The sequence below is a fragment of the Protopterus annectens genome, chromosome 12.part0 (assembly GCF_019279795.1).
Source record: "Protopterus annectens isolate FY-2018-M chromosome 12.part0, PAN1.0, whole genome shotgun sequence".
Lineage (NCBI taxonomy): Eukaryota > Metazoa > Chordata > Ceratodontiformes > Protopteridae > Protopterus > Protopterus annectens.
The window spans coordinates 217272459-217295491 of NC_056746.1; positions in this window are offsets into that span (position 1 = coordinate 217272459).

The window sequence follows — 23033 nt, forward strand, 5'->3', positions numbered from 1 at the left end:
TAGCCAGTATTCGAAAGCCCATGAGTGACAGGTGCAAGCCATGCCTAGTGAAGCAACATGGCTTGTCGAGCATGTCATCCCAGGCTGACAGACACTGGATCCCCTTTGAATGACACCAATACTTTAGCTAATTGTTAAAATTGATCATTTTGTCTTTATACTCTGGCATCATTCTTGGTGAGGGTAAGATGCTACTCAAGGTCAGGGTCATACCGGCCTGGGCTACATTATCAGGTTCATAGGTTCATAGGTTCATACTAGGCTATCTGCCCTGGGGCAATTATAAGCCTAGCCCGATTCTGTATGGCTTACGTCACCCCTTGATTTGAGTATACTGTGCCCTTTTTAAGGTTTAGTTTACTGTGCCTCTGTCTAATAGTGACATGGGAGTAATCCCTGGTACAAACCTACGATCCCCCATCCACCTATCGAGATTCTTCTTGAAGAGATTCAGTGAGGTGCTCTGCCTCACATGAACTGGAATTCTATTCCAGAGTGAAGGGAGCCTCTGGGTTATGAACCTGTCCCTCCAGCAAGTTCTATTTATTTCTGTGCTGAGGTTCAAGTCCCTTGAGCATGTGGCTCTAAGGGATTTAGATTTACTGAGGTTGAGCATGTCCATTAATTCTGGATTTGACATAGCTTTCTATGTCAGGCATAGATCGCCTCGGAGTAGGTGGTATGCAACTGAGTAGAGCTGGAGTTTTTTTAACCGAGCAGCATATGGCATCTGTTTGAGACCCTTGATCCTCTTGGTAAGATACTTTTGGGGTCTTTCTAATTGCTGCAGGTGTCGGGTAAGGTACATCCCAAAAGGGGCATTGTATTTCTATGATGGGCCTGATGAGGGATGAATAAAGGGGCACGATTACCTCTCTTGATCTAGATGTGAAACCCTTCGTGATGAGGTGGGCTATGTAGAAGGTCTTTCTCACCACTTTGGCAATGTGGTTTTCAAAGGAGAGATTGCTATCAACTTGGGTCCCCAGGTCCCTAATAACTTTCTCTGTACTTAATGGGTTTCCGCCTATGTGGTAATTTGTGGGCACATTGTTTTTGCCAAAGGGTATGACTATACATTTTTTGGCATTTAGCTTTAAACCATGGTGCTGGCACCAGTTATCTGTCTCTATGAGACCTTTTTGAAGGATGTTTGTGTCAGCTGGAGAGTTGATTATGGCACCCAGTTTGCAGTCGTCTGCGAAGTTGGCGAGACATAGTCCTCCCACGTTTGCCTGTACCTCGAAAAAGTATATACCGAACAAGAGTGGTCCCAGGACAGAACCCTGTGGGATGCCACTTGTGACTGGTTTCGAGTCTGACATGACTCCAGCAACTCTCACTCTGTGGGTTCTGTCTTTGAGCCAGTTTGTGACCCATCTTGTGACATAGGGGTTTATGTTTAAGCTGGATAGCTTATCTATGATGCCCGAGTGGGGTATTGTGTCAAATGCCTTTGCAAGGTCCAGATAGGCTGTGTGGACTACCTTCCCTTCATCTATGGCTTTGGTGACTGTTTCAAAGAAGTCAACCAGGTTCAAAAGGCAGGATCTGCCTTTGACAAAGCCGAACTGGGTAGGATCTAGTGTCTGTAGGTCCCCAATGTCTTTGTTTATGAGCTCCATGATGATCCTTTCCATAGCCTTGCAGACTAAGCTAGTCAGGCTTATGGGGCAATAGTTTCCAGGGTCTGTAGAGGCTCCACCTTTGTGGAGTGGGACCACTGTTGCTGTACGCCATTCTGTGGGCACATATCCTGTAGTGAGGCTGAGATTGTATAGCTGTTTTATTTGAGGGATTAGTTCCTCTTTGAGTTCATGTAGGATGCAACCTGGGACACCATCTGGTCCCATGGAAGCAGTGTTTTTTGCTTTGGAGAGGGCAGCCTTCACCTGAGCATCAGAGATGTTTGGGAGGCAGCCCTCTGCTGGGATAGATACTTGCTCTTTTGGGGGGGGAGGGGGTGGAGAAGTTTGTACTGAACCTGTCTGCCAGGATATTGGCGATGTCTGTGGGTTCAGTGTATTTTTTGTCGTTTAGAATCAACTCAGAACAAGTCTGGGAGTTGCATCCCAGGTTTCTAACATAACTGAAAAAAGCCTTATGATTGTCTTTGGAGTCCTGTGCAATTTTTCTCTCAAAGCTGGCCTTGGAAGATTTTATGAGGGATCGTAATTTTTTGCTAGTACTGATCAGAGATGCCTTCCCTATTAGGGATTTTGCTCTATCATGTAGTAGCTTCCTCCTTCTGTTGTACAGTTTATTTATGGCAGGGGTCCACCAGACTGGACGCCTGCCTTTGGATTATTGAGTCTTGGTTTTGTTTGGGATAGCATGATCCATGCATTCCTGGAGATGTCCGTAGAATGCGTTTATATAGGATTCTGCAGTTTGGGCCATAGTTTCCACTGGCCCTGGGGCCTTGAAGGATTCCACTTCAGTTTTGAGAAGTGAGAAGTTCACTTTTGAGAAGTTTTTCACTGTGGTTTTCTGGGCTGGGGGTGGGGTCGGGATGTGAACATCCAGTGAAATTAGTTTATGGTCTGAGCTTACCAATGAGGGATATAATCTGGTGTGGAGCATAGAGTCCCCATGTTGGTAATGATCAGGTCTAGTATGTCGTCCCCTCTTGTGGGAGTGGTGACTAGTTGTTCCATAGCATTTGAGTTTATAATTTCCAGGAACCTTTGGGATAAGGTGCTGGGGCTTGAGTAGTGCTCCCAGTCAATGTTTGGGTAGTTGAAGTCACCCAATATAATGGTGTTCGGAGAGATCTTCATGTTCTCCAATGTTTTCAGGAAAGCCGAGTGGGATTCCTGACTTTGAGAGGGTGGTCTGTAGGATGCTATAAACTGAAAAGCAGTCTTGCCCACTGTTAGTTGCACATGGATGGTTTCCGATACTTCGTGCAATGCCACTAACCTGGAGGTGTGGATATCCTTGATAAATATGGAAACTCCCCCTCCTTTTGTGGTTCAGTCTGGGTTTTGGGGCCGAAAAGCATGATATGAGGTATAGCCTGGTAGTGCTGGGGTGCTCTCTGGAGCCTTGAACCAGGTTTCTGTCACTGCACAGATATCGATGTTCTCCATACTGAGGAGAGCTTTGAGTGCTTGCATCTTGAGGTTAAGATTTTGGCATTTAGCAGCATTACCCTTAGTTTCTTGTTCCTTGTGCTGTCTATGGGGGTGGGTTTGACTTTTGAGCCTTGCCTAAAAAAGGCACTATAGGGGTGGCAAGAGCCTTTGCCAATATCCGAAAGCCCAGTGGTGACAGGTGCAAGCCATCCCTAGCGAAGCAACGTGGCTTGTCAAGCATGTCATCCCAGGCTGACAGACACTGGATCCCCTTTGAATGACACCAAAATTTTAGCCAATTTTTAAAATCGATCATTTTGTCTTTGTACTGTGGCATCATTCTAGGTGAGGGTAAGATGCTGCTCAAGGTCACGGTCATACCAGCCTGGGCTACATGATCACAGAGCTCCTCTATGTCTCTTTTCATGTAGTCCAGGGAGGTATATCTCAGGTCATTCACACCAGCATGTACAATGACTGAGTCATATTTGTATTTGCTTTGGAGTGACCTGAGTGCTTGCGTTATGTGGCGGATCCTAGCACCCAACAGGCAGCCCGCCGTGACCTTCTCTTTATTCAGCCTACTGAGTGGGACGTCAGTGTGTCTGACAATAGAGTCACCTATTACAAGAGTATCAGGTGTGTTATTCAGCCTTAAGGGCTGTGGCTGCTTGGCAAACTGACTTTGTGGGTTATGTGTTGTGCGTGTTTTGTTTTGAGGTAGCGTTTGCTTGGATGTCTGCTTTGGAGGTCTCTGTTGCTTAGGTAGATTTTTATTTAGAGCCTCCGAGTATGTTTTTGTGTATTTATGTATTTGGTTCGCTGATGTGGTGGGACTATGTGATACTGGAATTGTGTTGTGTGTGGTTACCTTCTCCTCCTGACTGGTTACACCAGTTTTGAGATGAGAGAGCTCAGCCTCCAGTTTGGCTAAATAGTTGCATCTCTCACATATATTTGAACCTGTTTGGAGGAGGAGAGGATTGTCCGTGTACATGAGACAGTTGTAACATTGCCTCAAAATTCCCAGATTCACCAGCTGGACTGGAGAGGAAACCATTGACTGACCTTTGGACATGCTAGAGTAATATAGGGAAACTGAATTTAAGATGGACCAATAGAGGACAGGGTAATCATAGTGAGTATAAGACTAAGTAGTGTTTATGGTTTAATAGTGCTAACTTGTAGGATTACTTAATTGGACCAGTGAAGGGCCTTAGAATGAGAATATGGTGTTTAAATTGAGAGATAGAGCAGTTCTAAGGGAAAAAGTGAAGAGCAGACTTTGTGGAGCCAGGAATAGTTTAAACCCAATTAGGCAACGCTGCCCGCTGTTGCGCTATGCTCAAAAACATGCAAAACCACGCAAAAGAGGGTTTTAAGAGAGGAAGATGAAGGAGTTTTGGAATTGACCCAAAATGGCCAATAAAACTACAGTTTCAAGTCAGTAACCACTCCCACAGGGACAGGCAGGCTGCTCAATGTTTTTCACTGCCACTGATCAACAGAGAGACTTCCCTTTAGCCCAAGCAAAAAATGGCCTCACAGAAACTTACAAACAGTTCAAGAACAGCATAGAGAGCTCCTCTATGTCTCTTTTCATGTAGTCCAGGGAAGTACGTCTCAGGTCATTCACACCAGCATGGACAATGACGGAGTCATATTTGTACTTGCTTTGGAGTGACCTGAGTGCTTGTGTTATGTGGCGGATCCTGACACCCGACAGGCAGCTTACAGTGGCCTTCTCCTTGTTCAGCCTGGTGAGTGGGACATCAGTGTGTCTGACAATAGTCACCTATTACAAGTGTATTAGGTGTGTTGTTTAGCCTTAAGGGCTGTGACTGTGTGGCACACTGACTTTGTGAACTATGTGTTATGTGGGTATTGTTGTGGGGTAGCGGTTGCTTGGATGTCTGCTTTGGAGGTCTCTGCTGCTTGGGCAGATTTTTATTTAGAGCCTCCGAGTATGTTTTTGTGTGTTTATGTGTTTGGTTTTCTGTTGTGATAGGTCTATGTGAGACTGGATTTGTGGTGTGTGTGGTTACCTTCTCCTCCTGACTGACTGCTCCAGTACTGGGTTGAGAAAGCTCAGCCTCCAGTTTGGCTATATAGTTGCATCTCTCACATATATTTGAGCTTGTTGGGAGGAGGAGAGGGGGGTCTGTGTACATAAGGCAGTTGTAACATTGCCTCAAGATTCCCAGATTCACCAGCTGGACTGGAGAGTAAACCCGAAACTGACTTTTGGACATGCCAGAATAGTATAAGGAACTACTTTTTGACTGATCAAAAAGGACCAATAGGGAGCCAAGTACTTAAAGGGAGTATAAGAAGGTGTAGTGCTTTAGTTTATTAGTGCCTACTTATAAGATTACTTATACGAGCAACTGCAGAGCTTTAGAATGAAAATAGAGTGCTTACTTTGAGATTTAGAACAGTTCTAAAGGAAAAAGTGAAGAGCAGATTTTGCGGAGCCGGGAATAGTTTAAACCCATTTAAGCGGCGCTGCCCGATGCTGCGCTATGTGCAAAATCGTGCAAAACTGCACAAATGCGGGTTCTAAAGCAGGGAAACTGAAAGAGATAGGAACTGACCCAGAGGGGCCAATAAGCTACTAGTTTCAGGGCTGAGACCACTCTTCCAGGGACAGATAGTTTGCTCAAAGCTCCCCACTCTCACTGGTGAACAGAGAAGCTTCCTCCTATCCAGGTAAGGATATGGGCAACACAGGAAACTATACCACAGTCCGGAATTTAGCAAACCCTGAAATCTGGACTAATCTAGTTCAGCAAAGGCGGGAAAAGAGAATATTTTTTTTTTTTGTTTTGTTTTTTTGTTTTTTTCAGGAAACAGCAGAAAAACACACAGAAAACACTGTAAATGCTATAAACAGGCTAGCGCACTTTAGTGTGTAGCCTACAACAGTTATACAATACAAAAACGACTTAAATTGATATAAAACAAGTGCAAAAACTGTAAAAAGCAGAAGGCAAATGCGATTTAAACTTTTTAAAGCACAGATCAGTTAGAAATTCACTTTTTAGGCGGGAAAAGGCAGTCAGAGCAAAAAAACAGAGAAAAAAATACTTAAATCTGGAAAAGTCTCTCTTGGGTCTCTCTGCTGCCTGTATCACCCTGCAGGACACCACGAGGAGCTGTGCGGAGTTGTATACTGGTGCAAAACCACGCAAATGTGGGTTTTAAAGCAGGGAAACTGAAAGAGATAGGAATTGACCCAAAACGGCCAATAAGCTACTAGTTTCAGGGCTGAAACCACTCCTCCAGGGACAGATAGGCTGCTCAAAGCTCTCCACTCTCACTGGTGAACAGAGAAGCTTCCTCCTATCCAAGTAAGGATATGGGCAACACAGGAAACTATACCACAGTCTGGAATTCAGCAAAACCTGAAATCTGGACTAATCTAGTGAGGCCCTTCAACTAGCACCCCAGGTACCTTTCGTAACTCTCTCTCTCTCTCTTTCTCTGTCTATGTCTGTGAACCACAGTATCTTCCAGTGCTCCCTATCCATGGTAACTGCTTTGCAAACAAATTATTATGTACACACACATGCATGCACGTGCACACACACATACAAACACACACACACACACACACTAGCAGAATTCTCAAAATCTCCAAACTTCGTTCATGGCATGAGAGACCCAGGCACATGCTAGTTACCTGCCCATCTTGATTTAGCCAAATACAAATTACAAAAATAAATATCTTTCTCCAGTAGTAAGTTAAAAACATCTATCTAACTGGAGAAGGGAGCCATACATTGCCAAACTATAGTGCTCAATACTTATTTTCAGATAATAAATAACCATAATACATACATAAATTATAAATTAAATCCAGAAGAACTGAAAAGTGAATGAGAAAAAAGTTTACTAAAACAATAAAGAAAACAGTGCTGATACAGACTAAATATGCAGATATCAAAGCAATGCACAAATAAAAAAATATTCAGTTATATAGACAGGAATATTAAAAAAAATCTAAGCTAGATAAATATAACTGCTGCTTGCTTCAAGCATTATGTTCTAAGTTCATACAAATACACAAAGCAGGAACTGAAGGGAATAACATACACTGAGTTTGTTACCTCAATATCTTCAGCAAAACTAAACCATCCCATGGTTTCAGATTTAAATATGCATTTATTTCCACTCATCAGTCATGCACACAAGCCCAGTGTCATTAGATTGCATAAATTCTATTGCCACACAAAAATATGTGCAATTATTTTACAGCAGATTACATTAGTTGCTCAGTTTGGATAAAAAATGATGAAGTTGCCACTTTTGAAAGCAACCTAAAGGCATCAATTGTCGTGATTAGATTACAAACAAAAATGTAGCTTTCGGTGCCTCTAAACCATATTATAGCTTCATCGGAATTTATTATTACATTATTTTATATCAGATATGTTATTTTCTATTTAAATAAATGAAACATTAAAATGTATAAAAATATAGGTGCTCATTCCATACAAGTAATAAGAAGTGTGATGCAGACATGACTCATATGCTATTAGCAGCAGACCCATGGGTCATGTGGCAAACGTTCTTTAAGTTCATAACTACCGTGGTCATGTGGTTCATAGGTTCATAGGTTCATACTAGGCTATCTGCCCAAGGGCATTTATAAGCCTAGCCCATAGTTATGTGGCTTTCGCCACCCCTTTAGTTTGAATAAAAACTATGCCTATCATTTTGCTGTGCCTCTGTCAAGCAGTGACGCTGAAGTAATCCCTGGGGTATATCTGCAATCTCCCATCCATTGGTCAAGATTCCTCTTGAACAAGACCAGAGAGGTGCTCTGCCTCACATGTACCGGGATTTTGTTCCACAGCATAGGGAGTCTCTGGGTGATGAATCTGTCCCTCCAGCACGTTCTATTTATAACCGTGTCAAGGTTTAAGTCTCCCGCCCTTGTGGTTCTGAGGGATCTAGATTTTTTGAGGTGAAGCATATTCATCAAATCTGGGTTTGACATGGCCTTATATGTCAGGCACAGGTCACCTCTGAGCAAGCGGTATGAGACTGAATAGAGCTGGAGTTCTTTCAGTCGGGCAGCATAAGACATATTTTTGAGACCCTTTATCCTTTTGGTGAGGAACTTTTGGGGCCTTTCAAGCTGCAGCAGGTGTCTGGTCAGATACATTCCGAACGGGGCATTGTACTCAATCATAGGTATCATATCTATCAGAGGTATTTTCTCATGTCTCACAGTCTGCCTATGTAACAATGTGTGCTATGACAAATGTATTGATTCTAGTCTGAAAAAAAACATTTATTCCATGCTTGCTGTTTTGTTTACAGTGAACAGTTTAAGTCAGCTCCACCTATAAACATAATTAGTGCAGATTTCAAGCAGGGAGCAGATGAGTTGTGATTTGCTAGTATTATCTTATGGCCAGGTATGACTTTTTCCTGTATCTACATGCAGGGATTTTCTACCTTAGTGTACTTTAACCTGCATTTTATTGGTGCTATGAACCAACTCCAATGTACTGAGCAAAAGTTATGCCACCTTGACACCATTTGCGATGTCTAGCTGTAGTTGATTCCCATTTCTACAAAATGGGTAAAGTTTCTTGTTTTGTACTTGTGATGTTATGATCTGTTTGCAAATGAGCATTGTGCAGTGCACTCTGTACTGCATAAAGTTAATTCAAACATTCTTGTGGACTGAAAAATAAACCAAAATGTCCTCTTTTCCCTAATATCAACATCACTGGCAAAAATTTCTGAAAACAATACTTGTAGCAATATGAAAATAAGATAAAATATATATGTAATGTAAATATGAATATTATTTTCCACTGCCTGTGTGCATCCCAGTACATATGTGTAACTCCTCTGTCCATCTCAGTAGCTGTCTGCTTTTAATTAGCAGGTTTATTATGACAAAAGACACTGTGTCATTCTTACACATGCCAGTTCCATCCAATGCTAGCATATTAATGCATAAATAAAGTGATAAAGAACAAAAAAAAACATAAGTGATCACACTGTCAGTATTGTATATGTATCTTATAATTCATGAAAGCAGAAAAGAAATGATGTTTCCAGCGTGGGAACTGATATGTGTTACTATGGCCAGAATACACTTTGAAACATTAACAGTAGTTTCAGCTAAAAAGCTACAATATTTCTAGTAATACATTAACAGACTAGTTAGACTGTATCCATTTGGATTATGGCACACTGTTCAAATGATAGCTTTAGTCTACCCTATACAGTAAGAATGTTCACAAATAGGAACATATAAAATGGGATCAGAACAGAAGCACATAATGCCAATCTATATACACTTAGTGTGGCACAGACATTTTGAATGCCCTGGAAAATTATTTATTTTCTTTCCTGGATTATCTCTATAAAATGGAAGTTCAGATATGATCAAGGAGCAAAGAATCAAATGATTTTTAAAAATAATCTAGATGTAAGTAGTCCACTGGCATAGAAGCAGGGTGTCCATCTGTTCTGCTGATGACCAAAGTTCAAGAATAGGATCAGACTGTCAGAAAGTATCAGTAAGGAAGCTTCGAGGCATTTTTTTTCTACCAGATGGACATGAGAAGGTCCTTATCTGGTATCAGCTAAACATCTGCTGGAAACCAGGAGCCATGTTAAATGTACCAATGAAATAGTTGGAATACAGATGTAAGACCTCATTGTGCACTTATATCACAAAGCTAATAGAAGCTTCATGCTGAAAACTACTAGCTATCTATCATGACTTAGCAGTAGGATCTGTTCTTCTTGCGATGCCTTGTAGCAGTGTTTACCAGCAGCCAGTAGGGTAATGTCAGTCTCTCCTCAGTTGTGGTGTATCTCGAAGACATAACCTGGGTATACAGGATGGGGATCACTGACACAGCAGGAGTAGTATAAATCAGCAGTGTATGGTCACTGAAATAGAGGCCTAGAAGGCTGGGGCCAAGAGAGGAAAAACAGGGAACTAGACACATACACAGGCAATAGGCAACACATCTGCAAACATGAATGACTGGTATCATGCAATTATTTTCCTCTCAATATATGTATATACTCCCAGTTTTTGGCTGCTTTATACTTTGTCATGTAAGTGTCCACATATTGTCTATGGACACTATAGCTAATAAATTATTATAATTATGGCAGGACACATTTACCAAGCATATTGATGCCATCATATTGACTTTCACTACTGTGACACTACGCAATGATGACTGGTTTTACTAATCATTTAATGGAGTCCAGAAGCCAATTATGATGGTCAATTATGATGTTTCATCATTTGAGTTTTCCCTTCTTCACTCACACAAAATAGTTGATTAATAATTTTCCTTCACTGACTTTTTGCCATGCATCGATTGTGAGGTTTAATCCCAATGTACAGTACTTCTGGTCTATTTCTGTGGCATTTTAGAGGATTTTGGTCCCCCCCAGCTACCATTACTGTTATGATACATTTTCAACCAACTGTACTGCTAGCCTGTCATTTTCTGGTAGTCTAGAGGACCATTAACATCATCAGCTCACATTAGGTGCACAGACTCCTTAAAACAGTAACACATTGCTATTGTGCCTATCATAACAGTTATTTATTTATATGTTCATAGGTCCATGGAGGTTTACTAGGCTAATGACCACAAGGGCCTTTTTAAGCCTAGCCATGTAACCCAAATCTCTGACAAGTTCTGATACCCTTGATAAGTGTAAGCATGGGTCTGGGAGATGAACCATTTACGGGTTACCTGTGTCCATTAGAGACATACATGCCAAACCAGGGATGAATTTCTGGTTTCCCATCCAATTGTCCAAGTTGCACTTGAATTGGGTTAGGGAGGACCTCTGCTTCACATCTATAGAGAGCCTGTTCCATAAATGGAGTAGTCTCTGGGATACATACCTATCTCTCCAGCAGGTCCTGTTTATATCACAGGCAAGGTTTAAGTCTTTAGAACAGGTGATTCTGGTGTGTTTGTGTTGTGGATATGCAGGAGGTCCATCAGAGTGGAGTCTGACAATGCCCTGTATGCCAGGCATAGATGCCCCTCAAAAGCCTGTAGGAGACAGAATACAGTCATAGGGCCTTGAGGTGGTCTGCATAGGACATTTTAACTTATGCCCTGTATTCTTTTAGTGAGAAACCTATGTGGACGTTCCAATTGTTGGATATGTCTGGTTAGGTACATACCAAAGGGGGCACTGTACTCAGTGATAGGTCTGAAGAATGCAAGTACAGTACAACAATGACTTCCTTGAACTTGTCACACCTTTGTTGATAATTTGCGCAACATAGAATGATTTCCTCACCACTGTAGCTCTTTTTGGCCAGTTTGCTCATCTGCCATATTATTACACACTGAAGCCAGGTTACTCGTCTCATCAATATCTTTATACCATATAACTGATATGAATATGTGCAGTCAGAAGGTATGCAAATCCAGCCAGTCCTCACAGCTGGATGTTCATCTAACTGATCCGTTTTCTCAGTCTCTATCAGAATCCATACACCCATTCAGCTACCCATCCATCAGTCTGTCCATCCATCCATCCATCCATCCATCCATCCATCCATCCATCCATCCATCCATCCAGCCATGCATCCTTCCATCCATCAGTCCATACATACATACACACACACACACACACACACATACACACACACGCACACACACACACACACACACACACACATATATATATATATATATATATATATATATATATATATATATATATATCGGTCCATCCATCCATCTATTTTCTAAACTCTTGTCCTGTGAGATTCATGGTACTAGTGAGCTCACAAGAGTAGGTCAAACTTCCACAACTCTAGCAAAAGTCTCCAGCCTGACTTTTTGGATCCTCAGTCATTCCCAGGAAAGATGAGATATAATCACTCTAAGCATCCTGGGTCTGCTCCAGGACATCTTCTCTGTGGGTCATGCCTGGTACATCTTGCATTAGAGGCATACCTGTGAACATCTCAGCGTTCAACATCTTAGTAGCAGGCCATGAACAATCATAGCACCCAAATCTGCATATGTGTAAATTTGCATTTCTGAGGGGTGGAATTACAAATGTGTAAATTTGTCCTCTTGCCAGGTATAACCTATAAAATTAGTACCCTTGTGGTGCTAATAGATGCAATCTTATATAGCTGTATCAGAAAAGTATACCCTTATTGTACTGTAAAAAGATACAGATGCCTGTTTTCTTGATCTGCTGTGTGTGCCAGTCATAACAATAGTTAGTTAGCCCCAATTACATGACATGATTGTGGAACCTTCATTAAAATTACATCTATACTGCAATTAAATTAAACTAAATTAAATTAATTAAACAAACCATACTATCACTAGCTAAGGAGCTTAGAACAGCCAATCTATCCCTGGAGGAGTGTTCCCAGCACAAGATTCTGGTAGTCTATTGGCCGTTTTGGGCCAATTTCTAGCTTTTTCAAGTCCCCCTGTATAAAACCCACTTTGGCACAGTTTTTGTGCTTGTTACTACTCAGCCAAGCTCCTCGTGGTCCTGCAGAGTGATGCTAGCAGCAGAGAGGCTAAAAGAGCAACTGCTAACCTGATAAAAGTGTTTTTTTTTTGCTGCTACTACCTGGGCGACTGTCCAATCTAGCTAAACTGCAAGTATTTCTGCTTCTTGAACTGTTTTAAACTGTTTAAAGTTGTTTTTGCACCTGCACTTTTAAAGTTTGCCCTGTTTGTTGCATTTACTTGTTGAGGCTACACACTCAAGTGCGCTAGCCTGTGTTACATATTTATTGCATTTTCCTGCTGTTTGTTGCAAAAAAGAAAAAAAAAAAAAACAAGAAAATTATCCTTGTTTCCTGTCTTTCCTGACCTAGAGTAGTCCAAATACAGGCTTTGCTGTAATCTGGATGTTTGGAAAGTTCCTGTGTTGCCATTTCCTTTCTTGGATAAAGGGAGGCTTCTTTGTTCACCAGTGGCAGTGGGGAGCTTAGAGCAGCCTATCTATCCCTGGAGGAGTGTTCCCAGCACAAGAATCTGGTAGTCTATTGGCCGTTTTGGGCCAATTTCTAGCTCTTTCAAGTCCCCCCTGTATAAAACCCGCTTTAGCGTGGCTTTGCGTGATTTTGCGCATAGCGCAGCATCGGGCAACGCTGCTTAATTGGGTTTAAACCATTCTCTGCTCCACAAAGTCTGCTCTTCACTTTTTCCCTTAGAACTGATCTAGTTCTCATAATAAACACCCTATTCCTACTCTAAAGCCTGGCACTTGCTCACTAAAGCAATTATATAAGTCAGCACTAAAAAATTAAAAGCACTACACCCTCACAAACTCCCCTTGAGTACCTTGTTCCCCATTGGCCCTTTTTTCAATTATAAAGGAATTCCCAATACTATTCTAGCATGTCCAAAGGTCAGTTGTCAATCTCCTCTCTGGTCCAGCTGGTGAATCTGGGAATCTTGAGGCAATGTTACAACTGCCTCATGTACACAGACAACCCTCTCCTGCTCCCAACAAATTCCAACACATGTGAGAGATGCAACCATATAGCCAAACTGGAGGCTAAGCTCTCTCAACTCAGTACTGGCGTAACCAGTCAGGAGGAGAAGGAAACCACACTCACTACAATTCCAGTCTCACACAGACCTACCATGACAGCAAACCAAACACATAAACACACAAAAACATACTCAGAGGCTCTAAATAAATATCTGCCTAAGCAACAGAGACCTCCAAAGCAGACACCCAAGCAACCGCTACCCCAAAACAAAACACGTGCAACACATAGCTCACAAAGTCAGTGTGCTGAACAGTCACAACCCTTAAGGCTAAACAACACACCTGATACACTTGTAATAGGTGACTCTATCATCAGGCACACTGACGTCCCGCTCACCAGGCTGAACAAGGAGAAGGTCACGGTGAGCTGCCTGTTGGGCGCTAGGATCCACCACATAACACAAGCACTCAGGTCACTCCAAGGCAAGTACAAATATGACTCAGTCATTGTCCATGCTGGTGTGAATGACCTGAGACGTACCTCCCTGGACTAAATGAAAAGAGACATAGAGGAGCTCTCTGAGCATGTAGCCCAGGCCGGTATGACCCTGACCTTGATTAGCATCTTACCCTCACCAAGAATGATGCCACAATATGAAGACAAGATAATCAATTTCAACAATTGGCTTAAGTATTGGTGTCATTCAAAGGAGATCCAATGCCTGTCAGCCTAGGATGACGTGCTCGACAAGCCACGATGCTTCGCTAGGGACAGCTTGCACCTGTCACCCCTGGGCTTTCAGATATTGGCAAAGGCTCTTGCCACCCCCATAGTGCCTTTTTTAGGCAAGGCTCAAAAGACAAACCCACCTCCATAGGTATCACAAGGGATAAGAAACTAAGAGTAATGCTACTCAATGCCAGAAGTCTAAACCTCAAGATGCATGCACTCGAAACTCTCCTTAGCATGGAGAACATCGATATCTGTGCAGTAACAGAAACCTGGTTCAAGGCTCCTGAGAGCACCCCAGCACTACCAGGTTATACCTCATACCATGTTTTTCGGCCCCGAAACTTGGACCGAACCACAAAAGGAGGGGGAGTATCAATATTCGTCAAAGATACCCACACCTCCAGGTTGGTGGCACAGCACGAAGCATCAGAGACTATCCATGTGCAACTAACAATGGGTAAAACTGCCTTCCAGTTTGTAGCCTGCTACAGACCACCCTCCCAAACCCAGGAACCCTACTCGGCCTTCCTGAGAACACTGGAAAATATGAAGGTCTCTCCAAACACCATTATACTGGGTGACTTCAACTACCCAAACATAGACTGGGAGCATTACTCTAGCTCCAACACCCTAGCCCAAAGGTTCCTTAGAATTTATAAACTCAAATGCTATGGAACAACTTGTTACCACTAACACAAGAGGGGAAAACATACTGGACCTGATCATCACCAACATGGGGACTCTATGCTCCAGACCAGAAGTATATCCCTCACTGGTAAGATCAGACCATAAACTAATCTCACTAGACATTCACATCCCGACCCCAGCCCCTGCCCAGAAAACCACAGTGAAAAACGTCTCTAAAGCAAATTTCACACTCCTCAAAACTGAGGTGGAATCCTTCAAAGCCCCTGGGCCTGTGGAAAATACGGCCCAGACCGCAGAATCCTTTATAAACGCATTCTATGAACACCTTCAGGAATGCATGGATCATGCAATCCCAAACAAAACCAAGATCCAATCCTTCAATGGCAGGCGTCCTGTCTGGTGGACCCCAGCCATAAACAAACTATACAATAGAAGGAGTAAGCTACTACATGATAGAGCAAAATCCCAAAAAGGGAAGGCATCTCTGATCAGTATTAGAAAAAAACTACGGGCACTCATAAAATTGTCTAAGGCCAGCTTCGAGAGAAAAATTGCACAGGACACTAAGGATAATCACAAGGCTTTCTTTAGTTATGTTAGGAACCTGGGTGGGAATTCCCAGATATGCTCAGAATTAGTCTAAAATGACAAAAAATACAGCGAACCCACAGACATTGCCAACATTCTAGCTGACAGGTTCAGCGCAAACTTCTCCCCCCCTTTCCCACCAAAAGGGCAAATATCTATCCCAGCAGAGTGCTACCCCCCTGACATCTCAGATGCTCAGGTAAGAGCCGCCCTCTCCAAAGCAAAAAGCACAGCATCAATGAGACCAGACAGTGTCCCGGGCTGCGTCCTACATGAACTCCAAGAAGAACTAAACCCAAACATAAAACTACTGTTCAATCTCAGCCTTACTACAGGATATGTACCCAAAGAGTGGCGTACAGCAACAGTGGTCCCTCTCCATAAAGGTAGTGCCTCAACAGATCCTGGAAACTATCGCCCCATAAGCCTGACTAGCTTGGTCTGCAAAGCTATGGAAAGGATCATCATGGACCTCATAAATAAAGATATTGGGGACCTACAGACACTGGAACCTACCCAGTTCGGCTTTGTTAAGGGCAGATCCTGCCTCTTAAACCTGATCGATTTCTTTGAAACAGTCACCAAGGCCATTGATGAGGGGAAGGTGGTCCACACAGCCTACCTGGACCTCACAAAAGCCTTCGATACAATACCCCACTCGGGCATTATAGATAAGCTCACCAGCTTAAATATAAACCCCTATGTCACTAGATGGGTTGCAAACTGGCTCAAGGACAGAACCCACATGGTTAGAATTGCTGGAGCCATGTCAGACTCTAAACCAGTTACAAGTGGCGTCCCACAAGGCTCAGTCCTGGGACCTCTCTTGTTCTGTATATATTTTTCGGAGGTACAGGCCAACACGGAAGGACTGTGGCTGACCAAGTTTGCAGATGACTGCAAACTGGGCACCATAATCGACTCTCCAGCCCACACAAGCATCCTACAAAAGGGCCTCATAGAAACAGACAACTGGTGCCAGAGCCGTGGCCTCAAACTAAACGCCAAAAAGTGTATAGTCATCCCCTTCAGCAAAAACAAAGTGCCCACAAATTACCACATAGATGGTAATTCATTAAGTACAGAAGAAGTAATTAGGGACCTGGGGACCCAAGTTGATAGCAATCTCTCATTTGACAACCACGTGGCCAAAGTGGTTAAAAAAACATTTTATATAGCACTCCTAATCATGAAGGGATTCACATCTAGATCAGGGGAGGTCATCGTGCCTCTTTACTCATCCCTCATCAGGCCCATAATTGAGTACAATGCCCCTTTTGGGATGTACCTTACCAGACACCTGCAGCAACTGGAAAGACCCCAAAAGTACCTCACCAAGAGGATCAAAAGGCTCAAACAGATGCCATATGCTTCCCGGTTAAAGAAACTCCAGCTCTACTCAGTGGCATACCGCCTGCTCAGAGGCGATCTGTGCCTGACGTATAAAGCCATGTCCAACCCGGAATTAATGGACATGCTGCACCTCAGAAAATCCAAATCCCATCGAGCTACGCACTGGAGAGACTTGAACCTCAGCATTGAAATAAATAGGACATGCTGGAGGGACAGATTCATAACTCAGAGGCTCCCTTCACTCTGGAATAAAATCACAGTCCAGGTTAGGCAGTGTCCCTCATTGACTCTCTTCAAGAAGAATCTTGATGAGTGGATGGGAGATCGTAGATTTACTCCGGGTATCACTTCTGTGTCACTGTTAGACAGAAGCACAGTATACTAACCTCGAAAAAGGGCATAGCAAAATTCATTTAAAATGGGTGGCGAAAGCCAAACACACTCTGGCTAGGCTTGTAAATGCCCTAGGGCAGATAGCCTAGTATGAACCTATGAACCTATGAACTTATGAACACAACCCCCGCCCCTCCAACCCACACCTTCAGCTACTAATCTCCCCACTGCCTTCTCTTTTTTTCCTGTACTTACCTCCAACATAAAAAAACCCTTAACTAAACTTAAACCCACCAAATTAGCAGCAGACAACCTCCCAAGTGAATACCTACAAATCGCAGCTGATGCTCTGGCCTACACAGTATCCATCTTGATTAACCGATCTCTGTCAGAAAGTTATGTTCCCACTCTGTGGAAAGTATCACATATAATTCCCCTCCACAAAGGCGGACCCTCCACAGAACTAACCAATTACCGCCCCATAGCTATTCTCTCTCTCCACTCTCCAAAATACTAGAGAGATGCATACACTCTCAGGTCTCAGACTACCTCCTTACTACCAACCTCCTTTCCAATACTCAGCATGGTTTCCGACCAAACCATAGCACCACCACTGCCTTACTCTCCTTTACTAACACTATCCTTTAGCATAAAAACAATGGCTATCTCTCCTCTGGTACTTTCCTAGACCTATCTAAAGCATTTGACATGGTCCCACACAAACAACTTATCTCTGTCCTCAATAACCTATCCTTCTCAAAATCAGTCACCAACTGGTTTCAGAGTTACCTGTCTGACCGCCAATAATCCATTGTGTGGCAGAAATGACATATCTCCCCAACTACCTGTCTCCATAGGGGTTCCCCAAGGATCCATCCTTGGACCCCTACTCTTCTCTGTTTTCACAAATAATCTAGCCTCTGTCACCACACATGGTACACTCATACAATATGCAGATGACTCAACCATCATCTGCTCATCCCAGTCCCTACCCAAACTGCAAAAAGTCACACAGGAAACCTTTTCCTCTGTTGAAACTTGGTTATCCGATGCCCAATTAATACTCAACCCAAACAAAACTAAACTACTCATCTTCCAAACCACCAAACATACTCAAAACAACTCTCACTTTAACATCACAGCAAAAGACAACACCACTATATACCCAACTGAACACACCAAATTGCTAGGAGTGGAAATAGACAATAAACTAAAATTTGACATTCACATATCCATGACCATAAAAAAAGTCCACAAAAAACTAGGAGTGTTATACAGAAATAAGCATCTTCTCACCAAAGCAGCAAAGATTTCAATAGCAAATTCCCACCTTATCTCCACCCTACTTTATGCCTCTCCAATATATACCAACCTAAGGCAATGCGATCTAAACAAGCTAGAGACCTGCTACAACAAAATTGCCAAATTCGCCACAGGGGCATCCTACCGTAGTCACCACTGTCTCTCACTTGCTGAACCGGGCTGGCTTGAACTCTCTCACCTCCTTCAATGGTATCAACTCTCACTCGCCCACAAACTAGTAAACCATCCACTAAATGTCCCATCCCTCCAGAATCTACTCCAACCCTATCGCACCACCAGACCACTAAGATCCAGCAACAAAAATCACTTGCAGATCACTAAAGCCAATAACTCTGCTGGTGAAGCACTATTCTCTTGCACCATAGCCAAATTATGAAACTCCCTCCCACCCACAATTACCTCCGTACCATCATGCACCCACTTCAAAACTTTACTAAAAGCGCACCTAAAAACATGCTGGCTATGCCCTTGCAACTCCCGCTCTAATATCACCCACCACATCCAACCACTACCTTTCTTTCCACTCCACTACCTACCTTGATTATAGCAAGCTCAGATGCTCATAAACCTAGTACTTATATAGCAGGAACTTCTTATTTTAACATTTGTTAATGTCTGTTATGTACTTCACAGATAAAGATTCTAGTTGTCTACTGATGTACTATGTTCTTCATCTGTAAATATGTTGTAAGTAATTGCGATGTAAATTGTTAATCGCTATGTAATTAAATGTAATTACTGTCTGTTTATTTTAACTGTGGAGCTTTCTCCCTGGGCCTCCACTGAAAATGGACCTACGTTCAGTCGGACACTCCCGGTCAACAAATATATATAAATAAATAAATAAAAAGCACGTATTACACCTTAGCCTAGCAATGAAGCAGAGCACCAAGCATTTCTAACCAAGCCACATACAGCCTAAAATTTTTACCTACCTAGGTCTTTTAAAATGTGGTTCTTTGCTTACCCAGAAAAAAAATCTCATTTTACTTTTGATACACAAAAGTAGTTAGATCAATATTCCATAACTGTGTTGCCACCTGACCAAAATATTACCTTATAAACTTTTACATTTTTTACACAAAATGCATTGCCTTTTCCCACAGCTCTGTGTCCTTTTAACATTATAGAAAGTTTGCTATGTATAATTAAACACACTCACACAGATGTGACAACGAATTACAACCGCTTGTGTGACCATGTACACTTCAGTTGTTTGATTGTGATCAAACGAATGAATAAATACATAAATAATTACCTAGAAATTTATTTCAGCTTTCTGTTGTCAGAACCATACAGTGCATTCCATTGCATCCCTACACCCCCCACAAGCCTTCAACCTCTTAGCTCAAGAATCAGATACAAAGACCCCCAAATCAGGGACAGACTATAAATACTGCTCTTATATACTTAGAAAGTTGCTAGTATAAGAGATTTTGTATTTGCAAGCATTTTCTAAAGGATATGAAGTTTGAAACGTCCATGTCTGTCAGTATTTAGTGGCTTTTGTCCACAGCAGTTAGTCAGAAAACCACAACTTTTACAAGGAACAGACCAAAAATATAAAGCAAAATTGGAGACAATTGAAAGCTATGCATACACACACACACTAAAAGATTTAGTCATTTACAGCCAATTGCATGACTGTTTGAGATAAAATAAATGAATGCACAAATAATAACCCAGAAATGTATCTCAACACTCAATGGCAAATCTCCCCTGCCCTTTCAACGTCTTACCTCTAATATATTTAGAAAGCTTGAGGAATAGCAAGCTTTGCATTATGAAGGATTTTCTGAAGGGTATGAAGTCTGTTTTTATTTAGTGACTGCAATGCACAACAATTAACAAGAAAAAAAAAACAGTTTTACCAACAACAGTCCAAACAATCTCTCTCCATTCCTTTGCTCAAAAACTCTATAAAAAGTCAAAACTAATTAAGAACAAATACCCCAAAAAGAGACCCAAGATCATTTACATGATTGATTTGCTCAAAGTGAAAGGAATCAAACCTGTACAAATGATTGCATGAGCACTGAGCCTTAATCCCCTTCACTAACTGCAAGATAGCTCTGACTAATGTAAAACATTGTCAAAACAACATCTTTTCCATCAACGTGCAGTTTCTGAAACTCTAGAGACTGGCATCACTGTCTAACTGTGATCTTCCTTTTATGAGGCACAGAGTAAAAATAGGAGGCAAAATCAGGGATGTTCTGCAAAATCTGGATAACTGATTGGCATGGGCCCACATATGCATGCAAACACATACTGCAGAAATTTTTGTCACTGATTTACACACACACACGCACACACACGCACACACATGCACACACGCACACACACACACACACACACACACACACACACACACACACACACACACACACACACACACACACACACACACACACACACACACACACACACAATTAATTACTTACCAGATCCACACTTTTAACTGCAATGTCTTCTGCACGGCATAGTATACTACAGGGTTGTCTGCTATTGGTCTGTTTTGGCAGTGATGAGCTCCAGGAAGCTTCTCTCTCACTGGGTCTGTTACTGAGCCAGTAAGAGAGAAGACATCTGAGCTGTGCCATGTCACATGACAGCAGTGGCATGGACACAGATTAACTATTTAAAATCAGAGTGCTCTGCCAGATGCAGAGGCGTTAAAAGGTCTGGTTGGAGGTACCCTAAGGAACATCATCACATGCTGCCCAAATCACCTCAACTAACTCCTCTCAACATTCACAAGCAGTAGCTGTACTTCACAGTCCTACCAGATTATTAAGCTCCTCACTCTTTTGTGGTGCATGAACCCAGCTACCCTACAAAGGGATATCATTTCTGCTGCTTGCATGCATGACTTCATCCTTTGGGTCATCACCTAAAGCTCATAACCATAGGTAAGGTTGGCAGCACAAACTGACCAGCAAGCTAAGTGATTCATCCTATGTCTCAGGTCTCACTTCACTATCACCATGAGGTACATTGTAGCACTGCTGCTGCTCCTGCTACACCCGTCCACTTAGTCGTGTCAATCCTTATATCTTCACTCACAAAAAGAATTTCTCCACCTGAGGCAGTAATTCACACACTCTTCGCTGCTGCTACACCCATCCACTTAGTCGTGTCAACCCTTCTACCTTCTCTCACAAACAGAAGTTCTCCACTTGAGGCAGTAAATCACACACTCTTGGCAAAGTCCTACTCTCACCTGGTATGCATTTGACTAAGTCTAAGAATCTAGTCACAAGGCACACTCCTCATATGCAGAGACTGAGGGGCATAGCACAGTGGTCTTGATACCCATACTGTTGTAGTACCACCCACAGAACATTCCATGGCAGACTGTCACATTTTCTCTCATTCTGCAAACCAGCACATACAGTAATGGAAATATCCTATAATCACTACAATACCATAACAAGGACAAAGGGGTGATCCTCTTCAATGGCTGGATGGACTCTGTCTTGGTCTTCCTATATTAGAAAATTATCTGCTAGACAAAGTCTCTATTTCAGCACCTTGGTATATGTTTTCTCAGGGACACTGAAATAAATGATTCCCATATAATGGGAATGCCCCTTTCTACCTCCTTTCTAAAAAAAGGACTACTACCCAGATCACCATTTCAGATATTTAGCCCTAGCATTTCACATAACACTAAAAAGGTATGTTACCAATGACACCTTATCAGTGTCCAGCATCTCTGACATTTCAAGCAAAATCTCATCCAGTCCCACAGCCTATCCACAGTAGAGCTGTGCTGTTTAATTTCTGTTATGGCTTTATCTACAAAAATACACCCAATTCTACCATCTGCTTTGGATGCTGCATCCATAGAGGAATACGTGTCCATTTGGTTTAATGTTTCTTTGGAGTCCCTTTTTATCTCTCGGTGATGTCGCAGTTGAAGATCAGCATGTTTTTACTCTTAATGATACCGTGGGCAGCATCATACTTCTCCCTCCTGACTCACTAGATAGTTTATTAAAACCCCTTTGAAGCCATTTGAGAATCATTCTCTGTGTTCTCTTTAAAATCCTCCTATACCCAGGCCTTTGTGTCAGTCACTGTTGTAGATGGTACCTTCCTAACTTGTTGCCTTTGTGTCAGTCACTGTTGTAGATGGTACCTTCCTAACTTGTTGCTACATATCAGTCAGATTCAGAGTCCCTCCCCTCTTCTAGCATTGAATGTAAAATGTCTTTCTCTAACTTGATGGCTTCCCTCTTCACAAATGCACATCAGTGGTTCCTAACATTTACAGCATTACTAGGTCCAAACACCTTTTGACCAGAACTTCTTGTGGTATCTGAACTCATCTCCCACAAAAGCATCAACTAGGCATTCCCAGAATATACTGAGTATGCATTTGGGACTGGGTCTGTCCATCCACTCTCCTAGTCACATGACTCGGCCTATTTCCAAATAATGATCGCCTGACAGTTCATCACCTGTGTTCCTCTATTGCCTTG